Source organism: Phyllobates terribilis, unplaced genomic scaffold (genome assembly GCF_046119375.1).
Source record: "Phyllobates terribilis strain yellow unplaced genomic scaffold, ASM4611937v1 Scaffold_2__4_contigs__length_985480577, whole genome shotgun sequence".
NCBI lineage: Eukaryota > Metazoa > Chordata > Amphibia > Anura > Dendrobatidae > Phyllobates > Phyllobates terribilis.
In genome coordinates this window covers 829093450-829114544 of record NW_027362762.1, presented here as the reverse complement: position 1 = coordinate 829114544, position 21095 = coordinate 829093450, and positions in this window count along the sequence as shown.

The following is a 21095-nucleotide window of genomic DNA, read 5'->3' as shown; positions in this document are numbered from 1 at the left end:
TCCTGACTTTTTGTGATGTGTTACTTTCATTTCTAAATAAGTACATTTTTTTAAATGAAATGGAGATTGTATAACTTTCACCTTCAGATCTGTATTCAATGTTCTTTTGTGAATAAAATATGGATATAACAGATTTACAAATCATTGCAATCTTCTTTTCTTTACATTTTACATGTCACAAGGATGTGTGAATGTAGACTTAGTTGGATTGTGGCAATAAACACTGTAATGCTACATTATGTCAATGTGCACTCACAATATAATCTGAAGAATAAAAATGATGCTTACACATCTACAATTTACAAATATTAGAGCTTCAGGTAATCCACATAAACCTCTTATATATAATGTCCAACTGTCCAAATATATGATTTACCTCTAATTGCTTTTGAAATTACTATAATACATAACATTAATAAATACCCTAATTTTACTTCTTTTAATTAACAATTAAATAACATGATTAACAAGGCCACAATATTGTTCCTTAAACTTATCAAATAATCTAATTGAGTGTGTTGTATAAGAGTTATCTCTGCTACTATGTTACAATAGCGAATGTTGAAGTCTGCCAAATGGAGAAAACCCTCAGTACAGATGAATTAAGAATTCATGGGAAATGTCCAAGACTGTCCAACAACAGCTTCTAACCATGGTACTAATACAGAACAGTACAGAAAACTAATTCCAGGTGCCATGTCACAGCTTATTGTTTTATTACATTTATATGTGAGCTTTCAGTTTTGTTGGCAGCAATATAGAGACTTCAGAGCACTTCATTAGTTTTAGTTTCTGAAAAAGAGTTTTTAAGCTTAATCTCAGGAATAAGTTGCCTTCAAGACCTAATCAAGCTCTAGTGTTCTTCAGAACCACATGAAATTTCTCCTAATAAAACCAAGAATTATTACATATTAACCTACATACTAATTGCTACAAAGCTCTTGTTAGCTAATCATTTTGATGTAATTAACATACTATTTTTTTCTTACATACTTAAAAAAATAGTTCCCTAAAAATTGAAAAAAAATATTGTAGCTATAAATATAAAACCTTTAACTATTTTTACATTCTCATTAGAGAAGTGGATCATCTAGGCCACAACCAGTGCAGGTTAGACTATGGTAAGCTTTCCCAATCATATACTCAGGTCCCGTTTCCTAGAATAGTCTTTGATTGGCAGCGAAAGAGCTATAGCGAGAAGCTTGTAATGAAGTCCAAATGTAGCCAAGGATCAGCAACATAATAGCCGTTACGATGCAATAAGCAGGAAGATGAGATAGAACAGAAATCAGGAAACAGGCCAGAAGTCAATACCCTAGAAGAAACAGAAGTGATGGAACAACAATGAAAGGTAAGACAGTAAGGAGCATTATCTGGGAACAAGGCTGAGATCAGAGTTAGGTATAGAGCCAATGGAATAAGCAGGGACAAAATCAGAAAAGCCTGAAGTATCATAATAGTTTCCAACCACTCCTCTGCCTTCATACTCCTTATGGGATGAGCCACTTTCAACTTGACACAGGCAGGAGGAGAGTGACCATTATTTGAGTAAGAGATCATCACATATATCTATGATAATAATAATTTTTATTTTTATAGCGCCAACATATTTCGCAGCACTTTACAATTTTAGGTGGGACTTGTACAGACAATAAAGACATTACAGAATAAGCATAACTCAGATATCAAAAGGAGTTAGGGCCCTGCTCGCAAGCCTACAATCTATGAGGAAATAGGGGAAACACCAAAGGTAAAATGTACTTATATTGTATGATACAGCCATAGAATACTAAATAGGGTATGCACTTAACACTACATGAACTGGTCGCAAGCCAGTATGTGTACAGTACAGACAGAGGCTATAAAATGCATGCAGGGTATGAAAAGGATTTTGAAGAAAATTTTGTATGGGCCAAACTAGGACAGTTAGATAAGTAGGTTGAGGCGATAGGAAGAAGAAATGGATTTTTAGGTCACGCTTGGGAATGAATCTAATTGTCCTGGGTATTGCATTCCAAAGAATTCACATAGCATTCAAGAAATCTTTCAGACGGGAATGGGAGGTTCGGATTATGGAGGATTTTAGTTAGTCATTAGCAGAACGGAGGGCACGTGTAGGGTGGTAGATTGAGATGAGGGAGGAGATGTAGGGCGGTGCTGAAACATGGAGAGCTTTGCGGGTGAGAGTGATAAGTTTATATTGAACTCTGTATTGGATGGGCAACCAGTGCAATGACTGGCACAGGGAAGAGGCATCGGTGTAGTGGTTTACAAGGAATATGATCATTGCTGCTGCATTCAGGATGGATTGGACAGGAGAAAGTTTAGTAAGAGGGAGACCAATTAGTAAATAGTTGCAATAGTCCAGACGAGAATGAATAAGAGCTACAGTAAGAGTTTTTGCTGAGTCAAAGGTAAGAAAAGGTCTAATTCTAGAGATGTTTATGAGGTGTAGTATGTAAATTGCCTCTTCAGAGATAAAGAGAACTTGAACTCTATAGCGACACCTATTGGAAGCAGCAATCCTACAAGTCATAATCAACCCTTTAACGAGTCGGCCAAATCAGAATCTCAATTTGTAGACACTGTGTTTCAGGCTGTTGGCCCTCGTCAGTGCAAAGTATGAGAACTGATTTGGCTAGGTGAGAGGCTCTGGACTGAGTTCTAAGGGGTAACATTTCTCCTTGTCGAGAGTGAAACACCGGCTCTGGCATGCCAAGGTAAGGAGCCTTATTCGCCATGCAATGCTCCTCTGGGAAATTTAATATGCAAATTGCCTCTTCAGAGAAAAAGAGGACTTGAACTCTATAGCGTCACCTACTAGAAGCAGCAATACTACAAGTCATAATCGACTCTTTAACGAGTCATGCAATATGACTTAGGATAATAGCCAAATCAAAATCTCAATTTGCAGACACAGTGTTTCGGGCTGTTGGCCCTCATCAGAGCAAAGTATGAGAACTGATTTGGCTAGGTGAGAGGCTCTGGACTGAGGTCTAAGGGATAACATTTCTCCTTGTGGAGAGTGCCACACCCGCTCTGGCATGCCAAGGTAAGGAGGCTTATTTGCCATGCAATGCTCCTCTGGGAAATTGAATGCAAATTGCCTCTTCAGAGAAAAAGAGGATTTGAATTCTATAAAAACTTTACCCTCAGTCCAGAGCCTCTCACCTAGCCAAATCAGTTCTCATGTTTTGTACTGACGAGGGCCAACTGCCCGAAATACCATGTCTGCAAATTGAGATTCTGATTTGGCTATTATCCTAAGTCATATTGCATGACTTATTAAAGGGTCGATTGTGACTTGTAGGATTGCTGCTTCCAATAGGTGGCACTATAGAGATCAAGTCCTCTTTTTCTCTGAAGAGGCAATTTGCATGTTGAATTTCCCAGAGAAGCATTGCACAGCAAATAAACCTCCTTACCTTGGCATGCCAGAGCTGGTGTGTCACTCTCCACAAGGAGAAACGTTACCCCTTAGACCTTTGAGGTGTATGTGACATGAGCGGGCAAGTAATCAGATGTGAGGAGTAAATGAAAGATCTGAATCAAAGATGACTCCAAGACAGCAGGCATGTTGCTGGGGTCTATCTACTAAGATACCAAGATCAAAAGCAACCAGTTATGTAAAAAACTTGACAGAGGGAGAGGTCTTCCTCTGTCTGACGTCTGGCACCCCAGAACACTATCACAAATTGCCAATGCCTTACTATGACTGCAGGGGGCCTGACTAAGGTCCCCAAGTCTGACAGAGACATTAGCCTATTAGGAAATACTATAGAAGCTGACTAATAGTTTGCACTGACAGACAATAATTCATTAGAACACTCGAAAATCCAAAGAATTCTGAAAGCGATCAAAGCATCCCAGCTCCTAGATCCCTAAATGGCAGTATTTGGGTCCAAGTTTCAAATGTTCTCCCCGTTTTTGCATGGGTTTCCTCTGGGTACTTTGGTTTCCTCCCACACTACAAAGACATACTAATAGGGATTGTGAACATCAAAGGGGTCACAGTTGGTGACTGTAAAATGCTGTGGGATATGGTGGTGATATATAGTCAAGTAAAATAAATAAAATGAAATTAAAAGTCTATTCTCAAATACATATTCATTAGATTAATTAGCAAATCAGTGGATTTGCCTCAGTTTTACAAGGACGTTCATTACTTTTTTGCAGAATAAGTGCAAAATCAGGTAAGATTCTCTTCGTTAGGAAGTGTCAATTGTGAGAAGGTAATTTTTTACAGCATCTAATTGGTAGATATACACTGCTGTTCAAAAGTTTGGGGTCACCCAGACAATTTTGTGTTTTCCATGAAAACTCATACTTTTATTTATCAAATGACTTGCAAATTGATTAGAAAATATAGTCCAGACATTGACAAGGTTAGAAATAATGATTTTTATTAGAAAGAATAATTTTACCCTTCAAACTTTGCTTTCCTCAAAGAATGCTCCCTTTGCAGCAATTCCAGCATTGCAGACCTTGGACATTCTAGCTGTTAATTTGCTGAGGTAATCTTGAGAAATTTCACCCCATGCTTCCTGAAGCCCCTCCCACAAGTTGGATTGGCTTGATGGGCACTTTTTGCGTACCATAGGGTCAAGATGCACCCACAACAGCTCAATGGGGTTGAGATCTGGTGACTGCGCTGGCCACTCCATTACAGATAGAATACCAGCTGCCTACTTCTTCCCTAAATAGTTCATGCATAATATGGAGGTGTGCTTTGGGTCATTGTCCTGTTGTAGGATGAAATTGGCTCCAATCAAGCTCTGTCCACAGGGTATGGCATGGCGTTGCAAAATGGAGTGATAGCCTTCCTTATTCAAAATCCAATTTACCTTGTACAAATCTCCCACTTTACCAGCACCAAAGCAACCCCAGACCATCACATTACCTCCACCATGCTTGACAGATGGCGTCAGGCACTCTTCCAGCATATTTTCAGTGGTTCTGCATCTCACAAATGTTCTTCTGTGTGATCGAAACACCTCAAACTTTGATTCGTCTGTCCATAAAACTTTTTTCCAATCTTCCTCTGTCCAATGTCTGTGTTCTTTTGCCCATATTAATCTTTTCCTTTTATTAGCCAGTCTCAGATATGGCTTTTTCTTTGCCACTTTGCCCTGAAGGACAGCATCCCAGAGTTGCCTCTTCACTGTAGACATTGACACTGGCATTTTGCGTGTACTATTTAATGAAGCTGCCAGTTGAGGAGCTGTGTGGCGTCAATTTCTCAAACTAGAGACTCTAATGTACTTGTCTTGTTGCTCAGTTGTGCAGCGGGGCCTCCCACTTCTCTTTCTACTCTGGATGGAGCCTGTTTGTGCTCTCCTCTGAAGGGATTAGTAGACACCGTTGTAGGAAATCTTCAGTTTCTTGGCAATCTCTTGCATGGAATAGCCTTCATTTCTTAGAACAAGAATAGACTGTCGAGTTTCACATGAAAGTTCTCTTTTTCTGGCCATTTTGAGAATTTTATAGAACAAACAAATGTAATGCTCCAGATTCTCAACTAGCTCAAAGGAAGGTCAATTTTATAGCTTCTCAAATCAGCCAAACCATTTTCAGCTGGGCTAACATACTTGTGCAAGGGTTTTCTAGGTTTTTCTAAACATCCATTAGCCTTCTTACACAGTTAGCAAGCACAATGTAGCATTAAAACACTGGAGTGATGGTTGTTGGAAATGGGCCTCTATTCACCAATGTAGATATTGCAATAAAAACAAGACGTTTGCAGCTAGAATAGTCATTTACCACATTAACAATGTATAGAGTGTATTTCTAATTCATTTAATGTTAGCTTCATTGAAAAAAAATATGCTTTTCTTTAAAAAAATAATGACATTTCTAAATGACCCCAAACTTTTGAACGGAAGTGTAGGTAACTTCCCAGATCTCACAGGTCTAAGGGTAAAGCGTAATTGGTTCATAAAATATAATGGGAAAATCCATTTATTTATTTTTCTAAAATGTTTGCTAAAAGTGAATCGAAAATGTAGTGAGCTAATTCACGGATGCACCCCAAGGATAGCGATTCAGTGAGTCTATTGAGGTCCACCAGGAGTCGAAACTAAATCAAGAAAACTATTTTTCAGCTATTTAATAAGGTGTGTGTGATAGCACACAGATGCAATCAATATGCTGTTTGGTTCTCACTCACTAAGGCCGGTTTCACACGTCCGGATATTTCTGGTACCGGAAAAACCAAACCGGAGATATCCGCGATTGGGAATCAGTGTACAGTTAGCGCTGTTCCCAAGCGCCGGGTGCTGAACGCTGCCCTGATCATAGTCCCCTGCCAGCGCGGCAATCAGCACCAGCAGGAACAATGATGAGAGTAGTAGTGTCTGCTCCCGCAGTGTCCACCTGTAAAAATAAGAATAAAATAAAAAAATCCTTATACTTACCTGTCCTAAGTGTCCCCTGCTGTAATCCATGCGACCGATCACGCCGAAGAGCCAGGGAGAATGACTCCTGCAGCGAGTGAGCCTTGGACCTCCGCTGCGCTCAGTGAGTGACAGGACACCGCTCGCTTAGCACAGCTCTGTGGCTCACTGCAGGAGTCTTTCTCCCGGGCTCCTCTCCTCTAGGAACTACTCTCATCATTGTTCCTGCTGGTGCTGATCGCAGTGCTGGCGGGGAACAATGATGAGGGCAGCCTTCAGCACCCGGCGCTTGGGAACAGCGCTAACTGTACCGCTGATTCCAATGCGTCGGTACGTGTCACATGGATGGCATCCATGTGAGGTACATGTTTACATGGACCCATTGACTTGAATGGGTCTGTGCGATCCAAAAACCGACATGTCAGCACGTGGAGCACATGGACACACGGTCCGTGGAAATACACTGACATGTGCGCAGACCCATTCATTTAAATGGGTCTGCATGTGTCAGTGTCTCCGGTACGTGTGAAAGCTGTCACAAAACGTACCAAACAGACTGATGTGTGAAAGAGCCCTAAGGATAAGTTCACAAGAAGGTATGAAAAATTGTCCGTTTTTCTCTCAGGCAAAAAAATTTCTTTTTTTATCCTTATGGAAAACCATTTGTCATCCCCATGTCTGGTTTTGACATAGAAATCACATCCATGTTTTACATTTACATGAAAAAAAATAAAAGGCAAAATTTATTTTTCAATATATTCTTTGCAATGGATGTGTTAAAACAGATGTTACACACATGGTTTCAGCATGGAATCTATTTTTTTAAACACACCTAATAAATTCAATGGCCAAGTCTCATCTGAAAAATGGATGAGGCTATGCTGAGATTTTTTCCAAACAGACAATCAGTCCCACTACATTAATTAATATTAGTCTTGAGCTATCTGTATGTGGTCTGTTTTTGACCCCCGACACACGGACAGAAAAGTTGTGGAAACTTAGCCTTATCCATTAGCCTTAATATGAGTTTCTCACTAAATAAACAAGGAGCCTGCAACAACCACAATGAGGAGCAGGATTTCACATGGTTTACCTCTGTTCCTGTTTTTTCTAGTCTCATCTGCCTGTTCCATAACACATAGGAATCATCTTATATTGCAGTCTCCCTTTCTTGAAAGGCCAGATCGTTTTTGAATAAATCAAAGATTTTTTTTACTTTTCCTAATTATATATATTTTAAGGCAGTAATAAGTTCTATTTAGAGGGAACCTGTCATGAGAAAAATGCTATTAACCTGCAGATATGGGGTTAATCTATAGGTTAATAATGTTTAAAAGCCGTGTGGCCTCTGCACTAAAAGTCTGTTTTTTGGGAGAAAATGAAACTTATTCTTCCTGACAACCTTCGGCTTTCAGTTTTAGAGGTGCAGCCTGCGCGGCTTTAGTCACCGCTCAGTGCATAGTGAGCAGTGGCTGTAACCAAATCCTGGCACTGACAGTCAGCTCTGTACTGATGCACTGCTGAGCCGGCTGTCAGTCAATGCCAAACTTTCAGTGTGGTGGCATCATGGCTTCAGAACACTATTAACCTGCAGATGATCTGCAAGTTAATAGTATTTTTTTACATGACAGGCTTCCTTTAAGTTCAATACACCCCCCAAAAAACAATTTTTTAATTAAACAATGTATTCTTTCATGAAAAAAAGGGAAAAAAATACAATCAAACAGAAAGTTATGGCAACTCTGAAGTAACAAGTGGTTACGGTAACTCATGATTACTTATAGGCTACTTCAGTCAACTTAGACCTCCATGTAAAAATATGTATTTCATGGGTTATAAAACCAAGTTGCAGCTTTTGGAAAAGTCACCGATTGGTGATCATTGCTGGCATAAAGAGAAAGTTGAATAAAGACATGAAAGTATAAAAATTGGAGATGAGTCTGAAAGCACAGATAGGACACAGTTGAAGCAACTCAAATAGCAGAATAGGTGTCAGGGCAGGTGGTCACACCCATGTAAGCACAGAAAATGTACCAAAAACATTGAGCAAACTTGAATTCACACGTTTGCTGTTTTGTTACAAAAATGATAGCCACTGTCACATATGTCTAAATTAGACTTGCAGAACGCTATGCAGATATTTTCTAAACAAACTTGTGAATTAAATAGGAATTGCGTTTTCAATAAACTTTACATGAATCAATAGTACAAGTGGATATAAGAAACTTTGTAATATATCTTATCAGACAAATCTGCTTCTTTCTCCACTTATGAGCTATGTCTTTGGCTGTGTGCCCACTGTGCGTTTTTTAAGCGTTTCTACAGCTGTAATTCCACCGCGGAAATGCTTAACAAATGCTTGGTAGAAGGTCTGCAATGGTCCCCAATGATAATCCGCATGTGCTGTGCACATGCTGCAGAAATTTCTGCTGCGGATTGTCATTGCGGAAAAATCCGCAGCATTACCATTAATATTGCATAATTGCCGCCATTGACTTGCATTGAGTACATGTACACATGCGGATATTAAGCGATTCAATACGCGGATGGTACCCGAATCTGGAGAAGAGGAGACTCTCCTCCTGACCCGGATACCATAGTACCTGTAGTTACAAAATGATTAAAATAAAAAAAAAAAACATTATACTCACCTTCAGATGGCCCCCGGTCTCCTGTGCGGTGCGTCCGGTGTCTTTGGCGGCGTGGTGTAAAAGGACCTTCCATGATGTTGTTTAGTCATGTGACAGGTCACGCGACCACCGCGAGCTGTCGAAGACACCGGAGAAGGAGAATGGGGACCTCAGAAGGTGAGTATAATGTTTTTTTTTATTTTTCACCATTTTATTCTTTTTTTTACTATTGATGCTGCATTTGCAGCATCGTAACTTGGTCACACTATATAAATCCATGCCGGTTGCATGGATTTATATAGTGTGACCAAGTTGTCAAGCACTTTTCCAAGTGATACTAAAATCGCTTGGAAAAGAGCTTTACAACTCGCATGCGGAAATGCATGCAAAAACGCTTCTACCTGGCAGGAAAAACGCATGTAAAATCTGCATGCGTTTTTCCTGCCAGGGAGATGCAGAAAAAATCCGGAGCATTTCTGCTTCGTGGGCACTTAGCCTTCCCCTGCTAATTCTCCAACCAGTCTGACAAATACAGTTCAAATCCATCATGCTCAAGACAAGTCAAACTGCAGGTACAATGAGGTGTCAGGTTAGAAATCCTATTCTGCTCTTTGGAAAGGGTAGAGAGAGGTGCAGTGAGGAGCAGAGTGAGAAAACAGAGGAAGACACAAAAAGATGCTACTGGGCTTTCTAACAAATCTTTGACTTCACCCCAGGACTGGATTCAGATATACTCAGCTCAGTACTGCTGTATAATGTCCTCCAAGCTGGTAATGTTTCTGTCCCTGAGCTAAGGAATGAAGAGCAGGCATCCCTCATGTCTGTGTTGTGTGTATGGGAGAGATCATAGCAACTAGTCTCCTCCCACCAGCTCAGAGTCAATTGCAGATTAAGAGGTAGAACCTACAAAGGGGAAAACTGGTGAAAATGCAGAATGCAAGTCAAATAATGGCCAGAAATAGTGTTACTTCTCAAGCACACACATATGACACCTTATTATGCAAAGTTACTCGCAGTATATTTAACCTTTACTCTTAGTTACAAACGATAAAATACAAGAAAAAATGACATCACTAAAAACACCAGACAGAGAACATTTGTGAAGTAAGATACTTTGCCAAGTCATAAAGGAAAAAAGCCCCTTTAAAGTTCCTGCATCAAGGGAAAAATGTAGTAAGAGGAGCAGTTCAATGCCTCAAGTGTAACAATTCAGAGTTAGATTATGATGACATAAAGCATTAATGTCTAGGACTGAAAAATACATTCCACATACTGTATCTGAATATTGTCATTTCTGGAGTATGTATTTAAAGGGGTTTGACTGAGAAGCATTGCAAACATCCCTTACAGAAGTCATATCCTTGAACTTTATTATTCCTATGTTGCCCTGTAAAGTAACCAGCCAAATTGAGTCATTTTATCTAATATTGTGTTTGTACTGAAACATTCCCTTAAAAAACAGTGTGTGTGTGTTATATACTAATGTGTGTTATATACTAATGTGTGTGTGCTATATACTTGTGTGTCATTTTAATTACCATAATTAGTACATATTGAATTTATGTAAAAATGCAGTGTTGGTAAGAGATGCAGAGGTAAGGTGTGTGTTTGTGCTATATACTGTTGTGTGTGCTATGTACTATTTACAATTTGTCCTATCGGATAAATAATATCTTGCTTCTACCAACGAATGAATATATAAAATGTAACTTTTATTATATTGATTAAAACATCAATGTCTCACTACGATGTTTAAAATTAGCAGTCAAAATAATAGAAGATATATTGCTAAAGAAAGCCAGTATATAGAAAATGCTAATGACAGCCCTATAGTCCCTTGATAACGCTTCTGATGCACCGAAACATGTCGGAGGGGCTGTGATCTTTTGTTTACTTTGCAGTCAAATGGACATTAATTGTCAGCGGCACTGCAGGCACGCTGTCTACTATTCACTAACACTGACTGCTTTAGAGATTGCATTACATCTATACATCAGCCAGTAGGCTAATATAAATAGATTATAACCACTTTACTGGGACAGCATTTTCTATAAGCTGGCTTTCTTTAACAATATATTTTCTATTAATTTGATCACTAATTTTAAACATCGTAGTGAGACATAGATGTTTTACTCGATAGTATAAAAGTTACAATTTATATATTGGCTTCTTCTCTGATGCCCTTGGGGGACAGTTGGCGTTTCCCCTCTGGTGTCTGCTCAAGCTAAGTTATCCCCTTTGTTTGTCTTCCTTGTTGTCTTTAGATTGTACTGGGGCCTGACCAGTGCTCACCTTTCCCCCTCCCTATCTAGGGCCTAGCTCTAGGGATATACAGGGTTTAGGTTTCCTGCTCGGCGATTAATGTGGAACCAATATAGGGACGGTAGGGTGGGCAGGGTGTCATTAGATCTGCCTAGAGGTCTCCACTTCCCCTTTCCCTAGTGTTTGGGCTTCCTTCCTGTGACAGCTTAAAATGTTTATCAGCCAGACATTTAGATTTGTTAATCCAAGAGAAATACACTATTGTGTTTCTGTTGACTTGTGAATGTAAGTGTATTTATCTGCCTGGTCAAGAAGAACAGACCAGTATTTGCATAACCCTGATTGTTGTCTCCTCTTTGATTCTGGAACAATGAATGTTTGCTAATCATGTTGATTAACCTTTGTGGACACTGTGGCTTATTGACTCACAAGACAGGAAGACAAGCTAAGCAAATTCATTAAATGCTCAAACAATGAGACATGAAGCTGCCCTTTCCCCCCAACCTGTGGATGTATACTTAAAAAGGACATGTGCTTCTGTAGCAGGGGAGACTAAAAACAGAGAATCAAGGAGAAGCAATAGGACACTCAGACTCTCTTCACACCATCAGCTTGGTAGTATGGTTTTACACAAAGAGACACAGATTTGGATTCTACATGATTCTAGCCTAAGGGTATATAGTTCTGACTGGAAAGATACGGATCTGCTCCACTTACCATTAGAGAGACCATGGATACGTTTGGGGAGACCAGGTTGGGGTAATGAAGTCACCTGGCCCCATGGATATGTTGTTTGGGGTTGCCAAGAGGGACCCACGGGTCACCTGGAACTCATGGAGAAATTAGGAGAAACCAGATTAGGACCAGCTGGTCATCTGGTCTCATGGAAACTCTCAGAGAGGCCAGGGTGGGACCCTCGGGTCTCCTGGCCTTGTACCTCGATGGACTGCTAGCTTCCTAAGCTTGCCATTACCTCCTCTCTGTGGGAGCCCGCCCGAAGCGCAAGACCACTGGTTGAGGTAGTTGGCCCTGGAAGACCCAAAGTTGCAGCTGTTCGATCCCAGGCGGGTGGAGCGAAAGAGTGAGAGTGTGTAATGTTGTTCTATGTGTTTATTGTCTGCTTTGTGGTTCAATAAAGTATTGCCACGCTGTTTTACCCTCACCTTGTGTTGAGTAGTATTACGAACATGGAGGACCCCGGGTCTTCACACTTCTCTCCTTCCCTTCGTGTTGTACGGAGTCTTTCCCACACCTTGCATGACATTATCACCGGCCATGCACATCTTAAAAAAAAAAACTGACACGTGGTTTTATTTGTGGGTGTTTTTTTGTGGGTGTGTTCTTTTTTTTCCTTTCTCCCTGGGTTCATGAATCCTGTTGCAGAGCTTGCAGAGCAGCTGTGCAGGCTGTCTCTGGAGGTCACTGACCTCCGCTATGAGGTTCAGCAGCAGCAACAGCTGCAGCAGGTCCCTAATGTTGGGTTCTTTGCGGGTAGGCCAGTCCAGCTTGATCCCAAGGTTGCCCTCCTGGACAGGTTTTCAGGATGTAGGGACAAGTTTTTTGTGTTCAAGGAAGCTTGAAAACTGTATTTAAACTTTGTCCTTACTCCTCTTGGTGGGAATTGTGATCTCACTGTTGCAAGGAGATGCTCAATCCTGGGCTTTCTCTTTGCCGTAGGATTCGGTTTGTCTCCAGTCTGTGGAGGGGTTTTTCGGGGCTCTAGCCCTCATTTATGATGACCCTGACCGAATCTCCTTGGCTGAGTCCAGGCTATTTCGCCTTCAGCATGGGAATCGGTCAGTAGAGACGTACAGCTCCGAATTCCGCAGGTGGGCAACTGAAACAAAATGGAATGACCCGGCTCTTAGAAGCCAATTTTGTCAGGGCCTTACTGAAAGGTTGAAAGATGCTTTGGCAGTGTATGAGACCCCGGAGTCCTTGGAGGCTGCCATGTTGTTGGCTATGCGTGTTAATAGACGCCTTCGGGATAGGTGGGTGAGACCACCTTCTCCGGAGCCTTCTTTTCGAGGTAGTGTTTTCCGGACCCTTTTTTTCTAAAACATGGTCTAGCATGGTCTGGGAAAAAAATATACTCACCGTCCAATCACCTGCTGCTCCTTTGTAACAATGCCTGAACCCCCTGACAGTTTCAAAGCTTCCACTTCCTCCTGGAATGGACATGTTATCACTGCAGCGAATCACAGGCCTCATCAGTGACCACCAACTGTGGATAGCAGTTTATAAGAACACGAAGGCTTGCCTGGCAGGGACACTGAGAGAAGCTGCTGGAACAATTCATGTTTGTGCCAAACACTGAGGAAGATGTGTGTGCCATATGTATTCATCTTTGCAACTGAAACTCTTAAAGAGGACCTTTCACAACTTTTGACCTTACAAACTGTACATTCCAAGCACATAGTAGCAGAAATGTAGATTAAATATTATTATTTTTTTGGGTTGGGGGGGTTTGATTTTTTACACTCTGTTGTGAAGATGCAAGGCGCTTAATGTGTTAAAAAATGTATCATTCAACCAGGGGTGGATTAAGAGTAGCAAGGGCCCCGGGCAGTTTAGAAGGCACGGCCCCACCCCACACACACACACACACCTGATGTATAATGTGATATGTCACATGATCCCCTGTGATAGATCATGTAATAGTTCACGTGAAATTAATATAATCCCCCTATATACAATATGAGACCCTACACACAATATGAGCTGCCACAATCCTCCTATACACAGCAGGGGGCCGCATGTAGCCATCTATACACAGCAGGAGGCCACACGTAGCCATCTATACACAGCGGGAGGCCGCACGTAGCCATCTATACACAGCGGGAGGCCGCACGTAGCATCTACACACAGCAGGAGGCCACACGGTGCCATCTATACACAGCAGGAGGCCGTACGGTGCCATCTATACACAGCAGGAGACCGCACGTAGCATCTATAAAGAGCGGGAGGCCGCACCTAGCCATCTATACACAGAAGGGAGCCACACGTAGCCATCTATACACAGCGGGAGGCTGCACGTAGCCATCTATACACAGCGGGAGGCCGCACATAGCCATCTATACACAGAAGGGAGCCACACGTAGCCATATATACACAGCGGGAGGCCGCACGTAGCTATCTATACACAGCGGGAGGCCGCACGTAGCTATCTAAACACAGTGGGAGGCCGCACGTAGCCATCTATACACAGCGGGAGCCCACACGTAGCCATCTATACACAGCGGGAGCCGCACGTAGCCATCTATACACAGCGGGAGCCCACACGTAGCCATCTATACACAGCGGGAGCCGCACGTAGCCATCTATACACAGCGGGAGGCCGCACGTAGCCATCTATACACAGCGGGAGGCCGCATGTAGCATCTATACATAGCAGGAGGCCGCATGTAACCATCTATACATAGCAGGAGGCCGCACGTGCCATCTATACACAGAAGAGAGCCGCACATAGCATCTATACACAGCCGGAGGCCGCACGTAGCCATCTATACACAGTGGGAGGCCGCACATAGCCATCTATACACAGCGGGAGGCCGCACGTAGCCATCTATACACAGCGGGAGGCCGCATGTAGCATCTGTACATAGCAGGAGGCCGCATGTAGCCATCTATACATAGCAGGAGGCCGCACGTGCCATCTATACACAGAAGGGAGTCGCACATAGCATCTAAACACAGCCCGAGGCCGCACGTAGCCATCTATACACAGCGGGAGGCCGCAAGTAGCCATCTATACACAGCGGGAGGCCGCACGTAACCATCTATACACAGCGAGAGGCCGCACGTAGCCATCTATACACAGCGGGAGGCCGCACGTAGCCATCTATACACAGCGGGAGGCCGAACGGTGTCATCTACAGTACAGACCAAAAGTTTGGACACACCTTCTCATTTAAAGATTTTTCTGTATTTTCATGACTTTGAAAATTGTACATTCACACTGAAGGCATCAAAACTATGAATTAACACATGTGGAATTATATACTTAACAAAAAAGTGTGAAACAACTGAAAATATGTCTTACATTCTAGGTTCTTCAAAGTAGCCACCTTTTGCTTTGATGACTGCTTTGCACACTCTTGGCATTCTCTTGATGAGCTTCAAGAGGTAGTCACTGGAAATGGTTTTCACTTCACAGGTGTGCCCTGTCAGGTTTAATAAGTGGGATTTCTTGCCTTATAAATGGGGTTGGGACCATCAGTTGTGTTGTGCAGAAGTCAGGTGGATACACAGCTGATAGTCCTACTGAATAGACTGTTAGAATTTGTATTATGGCAAGAAAAAAGCAGCTAAGTAAAGAAAAACGAGTGGCCATTATTACTTTAAGAAATGAAGGTCAGTCAGTCCGAAAAATTGGGAAAACTTTGAAAGTGTCCCCAAGTGCAGTTGCAAAAACCATCAAGCACTACAAAGAAACTGGCTCACATAAAGACCGCCCCAGGAAAGGAAGACCAAGAGTCACCTCTGCTTCTGAGGATAAGTTTATCCGAGTCACCAGCCTCAGAAATCGCAGCTTAACAGCAGCTCAGATTAGAGACCAGGTCAATGCCACGCAGAGTTCTAGCAGCAGACACATCTCTACAACAACTGTTAAGAGGAGACTTTGTGCAGCAGGTCTTCATGGTAAAATAGCTGCTAGGAAACCACTGCTAAGAACAGGCAACAAGCAGAAGAGACTTGTTTGGGCTAAAGAACGCAAGGAATGGACAATAGACCAGTGGAAATCTGTGCTTTGGTCTGATGAGTCCAAATTTGACATCTTTGGTTCCAACCACCGTGTCTTTGTGTGACGCAGAAAAGGTGAACGGATGGACTCTACATGCCTGGTTCCCACCATGAAGCATGGAGGAGGAGGTGTGATGGTGTGGGGGTGCTTTGCTGGTGACACTGTTGGGGATTTATTCAAAATTGAAGGCATACTGAACCAGCATGGCTACCACAGCATCTTGCAGCGGCATGCTATTCCATCCGGTTTGCGTTTAGTTGGACCATCATTTATTTTTCAACAGGACAATGACCCCAAACACACCTCCAGGCTGTGTAAGGGCTATTTGACCAAGAAGGAGAGTGATGGGGTGCTACGGCAGATGACCTGGCCTCCACAGTCACCAGACCTGAACCCAATCAAGATGGTTTGGGGTGAGCTGGACCGCAGAGTGAAGGCAAAAGGGCCAACAAGTGCTAAGCATCTCTGGGAACTCCTTCAAGATTGTTGGAAGACCATTTCCGATGACTACCTCTTGAAGCTCATCAATAGAATGCCAAGAGTGTGCAAAGCAAAAGGTGGCTACTTTGAAGAACCTAGAATATAAGACATATTTTCAGTTGTTTCACACTTTTTTGTTAAGTATATAATTCCACATGTGTTAATTCATAGTTTTGATGCCTTCAGTGTGAATGTACAATTTTCATAGTCATGAAAATACAGAAAAATCTTTAAATGAGAAGGTGTGTCCAAACTTTTGGTCTGTACTGTATACACAGCGGGAAGAGGCCACACGGCACCCCCCCAGATACAGCGGGAGGAGGCCGCATGGTGCCCCCCAGATACAGCAGGAGAAGGCCGCACGGCGCCCCCCAGATATAGCGGGAGGAGGCCACACGGCGCCCCCCAGATATAGTGGGAGGAGGCCGCACGGCGCCCCCCAGAAATAGTGGGAGGAGGCCGCACGGCACCCCCCAGATATAGCGGGAGGAGGCCGCACGGCGCCCCCCAGATACAGCGGGAGGAGGCCGCACGGTGCCCCCCAGATACAGCGGGAGGAGGCCGCACGGCGCCCCCCAGATACAGCGGGAGGAGGCTGCACGGTGCCCCCCAGATACAGCGGGAGGAGGCCGCACGGCGCCCCCCAGATATAGCGGGAGGAGGCCGCACAGCGCCCCCCAGATACAGCGGGAGGCCGCACGCAGTCACGCACACACACACAACCATAAAGACATATACATACACGTATAAACACATTTGAAACACTTCAGGGGCCCCCCCTCCTCTGCCTGCTGGTGTCTGCCACATTGGCGCCGCCGCGCCGCACATGTTATAATGAGGGCAATCTGGCCAAGGGCCCCCCCCGGAGCCAGATTGCCCTCATTATAATCCGCCTATGCATTCAACTGAGTGTTTAATTTCTTTCAGCTTTGAGGTCGTGTACTTTCAAACCACTAAGATGGTTACAGAGCCTAAAGTAATGAAACGTCCAGCTGAATGTTTAAAAAATGAACACATTGGGCACGAGTAATTTTGAGTGGAGAAAATAAAACAGTAAAAAAATATTTTTATCTACATTCCTACTATATTGCTCCTATATGCAGAAATGTAAAGTTTATAAGGTCAAAATTTGTGAAAGGTTTCCTTTAAAGCCCTCTGAGACCGTTAAGCCATTGGCTCTGCATGTGTCAGAAGTGGTGTATGCAAAGTCCTCTGCCTGCTATCAACTGCGACTGTTTCTGTTCAAATTCTTCAGTAAAGAAAAAATTGTTTTTAACAATAGCCTTTCCTCTTCCTCTGAAAGGTACAATCACCAACGTGTATACCATGACAGATCAACCAGTCATCAATGCAGCGCTAATAACACAGTGAAACTCAACACACATCCACAAAAAAACTTATCACTGGTGTTAAAGGTGTTGTCCACTGTTCAGACAACCCTTTCTCAATCCCTATATGTACCCCTTGTAAAATAATAACACCTATACTCACCTCCAGTGCCGGCTCTGTTCCAGCGGTGTCGGCATTGGCCTCCCAGGGACCTAGTGACATTGTTATATCATGGGAGCCCTGCAGCTAATTAGTGCTGGCTTCACTCTCTCCGCCTTTTGACATAAAATCCAGAGGAAGTGAGAGCTGGTGCCCTCTCACTTCCTCCGGATTTATGTGATTCGTCTGAAGGTGGGGAGAGTGAAGCGGCTACTGGTTGGCTGAAGGGATTGTTATGTCAGGCTATCCCAGGGAGAGTCAGTGCTGACACCGCTGGAACATCGCCGGCACCGGAGTTGAGTATAGGTATTATTATTTTACAAGGAGGATTGAGAAGGGGTTATCTGAGGAGTGGACAACCCCTTTAAAGTGCACACAATGTGGCTTGGCCTGTGCACACCCTACTGTACCATAAGGTTTTTTAATACACAAGTGATCATCTGACTAATAAGCAAAACTCTGTTCACATTTGTGCCAAAGGCTCTGTCAGATGCTCTGTTGCAGATCCTGTAGTTTTTTTTACTGTAAAAATCTTGGTGCATGCCGCACACCAGTCAAAACAAAGAACACCTCTGTGCAACTTCATAGAACTTATTATATAATTTAATTGTTTAATTGTAGAAGCTGCACCCTGGTCAAAATCCCTCCAATGCTAAAGACGTGGTGTGTTTGGTTTGACATACCCAAAACATCCTATGATTGTCAGGAGCAATAGGCAACGACACAGAAGTAAGATTTCCTTTTACTCAACATCATGCAACACACAGCCTGTGATAGCTTTTTTCAGGTTTATACACTAATTGGGTTCCTCGTGGCTCTTTTAATGGAATAGACATAATTTAAGGAGCATAACAGTTGCAAGTACAGTTGTTGCAGGGGCACCTGAGAACCCTCTGCCACATATGAGAAGACCAGTAGGGTGCATCATATATTGGAGACCCTATTGCAGATATTATCTACTGCCTTGAGCTTTTCAATTTATACTTCTACACATTTTCCTACAGTACTGCAGTTCAGCTAAAGCCAAGTAATTTATTATGTTCTCAATTAGTTGACGTCTTTTTGCTGAAAGCTTATTAAAATTATTCCTGGGGTACTGTTCCTTTAATCTTGACCAGACATCACAGTGCAGCTTTTATCATGCCTATGGCTCATTGCGACTGCTGATTTCATAATACTCCGTTGTGCCAAATAAATGTAGCCAAGTACACACAAGATCCTTGTTCCTTATACGCATTTACTCAAATAAATTTAATAAAGTCACACATGGCAGTAAAAATCCATTGCTATTATTTCCTTTTAAGTTGTCTAGTTACTGAACCAATAAAATTTTATTTTCCTGTGCAATATTCCTTTCATGAATGGATTACTGTTCCAATCTCTTCCAGAATTTCTTGCTATTGATTGTTGCACTGCACATCTGTCAAAAATTTAGGGATTTAGTGAGCAGAGGTGTAATCCAAAAATGAGTTAAATTAACTGTGATTGTGATAGGTGTCCACCAGGGAAGGCTGGCACAGAAGGGCAATCAAACACCACCTCACAAGTTGGCAGTGGTGTATGGCAGTGCTAGTCCCTCCCATACTGAGCTGCTTTTTTTCTTTTTTTTTTGAATGACAGGACTAGTTTCCAATAGGCTTTTTTATGTGCTCGGCTTCGGAGCTGAATACTTGCTTTTTAGCTCATTTGAACCACATGCTAAGATTATTATCTTGAAGCTTTGTTCTCTGCATTTGTGTTTCATGCAGTAAAATACAATGGATTTGTCTAGTCATTCATCTAATATAGAAACAAAGCAGTGGGATATATTGAAATTTTCTGCTATGAAGTTAGACTTTTGAAGTGGTAGATCAGAAGTAATGCTTAAAAACGCAGTACATGAGAAAGAGAATAATAATAAAGAAAATAATGGAGAGCGCAATGTTAGATTTTAATGATCATTTCTCTGCGATGCTCCACCACCACACTGGAGGTTTTGGCAATTCTCATCATAGATCTCATTTTATAATGTCTCCCAACATTTGAAGTCTTAACTGTGGGACATTTGAAATGCTTCCCCGTCCAACTCTGTCCAGGACTGCCTACAAAGCCTCTGAAAGTGCCTATTTTGTGGAACATTTGTACATTATAGGTCTGTGTGGCGCCCCTGAGGGTTCAGTCGCCACAGGGGTACTGCATCTCTTTAATGAGGTGTGGTATCTCTCCTTCGAGGTAAGGATGGTGCAGCTGTCAGGACCCCACCTCTGCATCCAACACTACACCTCCCCCACCTGAGGGGGGCTAATATGCACCAGGGTGCTGCCCCAGCCGGGATAAGAGGAGACGGGGGAATCAAAGTTAGGGGGAACCTAGTAGTGGGTGAGGGTGGAGGACGCACATTAAGGTTAAACTTAATATTTCATATTTAATATTCAGCCATCTTGGGCTTATGGTCTTTTGATTGTGATCTTCATCACTGAACGTGGCTTTCTGTGTGAACCTGCAGTTGATGGGGACACGATCCTCGTGCTCTGGCCTTGAGTCGAGGAGCAGGCTAGAGTTAACGGCTGTCTCTACCCGGTCAAGGTCCCTACCCAAGAAGGCCTGGAGGGGAGCAGAGGAGTAAAGCTCCACAGGCAAAAGGATCCCAGGGGGATGCAGACGGAGCGGTATATGCCACCTGTCCTCACTATTCTGGCCTAGTCAGAGGGAGTCCTGCTGCAAAAGGGGTACCGGCCCCCAAAATCTGACTCTGTCACTTTAAGTCTTAGTCGGAGAAGCCCGGAGGCTCAGTGGATCCCACCGGGTAACGGACGGAGTGGAGTCGCCACCCGTACCCTTGTTCTGTGCATAGTCCAGAGGGAGACCCGGCCTTAGTACATGCACCACATACGGACAGGAGAGGACCTAGTGGGGACTTTTAGGAACACTCTGGTGCGGGGTCCTGACCAAAGCACCTGAACTACTCGGAGGTTGTCGGATCCCCGGTCCTGGTGGCCGCAGCGTGCCGTGAGGAGCAGGGAGAAGCCTTGCAACTGTGAATTCTACTGTGAGTACAGCTTGGAAGACTACCCCTATGGCCTCCGGTTTCTTATTGCAACGCGGCACCGCACGACACCG